This window comes from Leishmania donovani, chromosome 25 (assembly GCF_000227135.1).
Source record: "Leishmania donovani BPK282A1 complete genome, chromosome 25".
In the NCBI taxonomy this organism is placed as follows: domain Eukaryota; phylum Euglenozoa; class Kinetoplastea; order Trypanosomatida; family Trypanosomatidae; genus Leishmania; species Leishmania donovani.
Window position 1 is genome coordinate 856,889 of NC_018252.1, and position 666 is coordinate 857,554.

The window sequence follows — 666 nt, forward strand, 5'->3', positions numbered from 1 at the left end:
TCTCTCTTCCATTTTCCCCACCTCAGCGCTGTCCCAGAGGCTGACAACGCGGCTGCCGCAGATTTGATGCACCCAAGCAGTAGCGTCCGCACACGTAATGAACCACGCTCGGCGCAGGCTGACGGCGACTGACAGGGCTTCGTGTGCAGCGGCTTCACGGAAAATCGAAAATGTGGCTCAACTCGGGCACCCTTGTTCCTCTCGCTCTCTCCCCCCTTTCCCCCTCACTAACGGCGGAGGGGGGAGGGACCCACGCCTCCGTGCGCCATGCCGCAGGGCTCTGTGCACCCACTCCCTCTCCCCACTCGGTGCGTGGCGAAGCCGGGCAGCCCCTCCCCTCCCCTATTCCGGCCAATGCACAGCCCCTTCTCGTGGTGAGAGGGCCAAGCGCCTGCGACGTTGGGGAGTCGGAGAGACTCAGCGCCACTCACGTCGGCGGTCCGACGGTGGACGGCGTTGCACCGGAGCGACCTGCAGCACTGCACACGCGTGTGCCATCCATATGATGGGCAGAGTGTGCCGACGTGGCTGGGACGTATCCCACCCGGCCCTCGCTGCTTAGTGGTGCGGGGCGGCTCAGGCGCCCCACAGCCCCTTCTCGTGGTGAGAGGGCCAAGCGCCTGCGACGTTGGGGAGTCGGAGAGACTCAGCGCCACTCACGTCGGC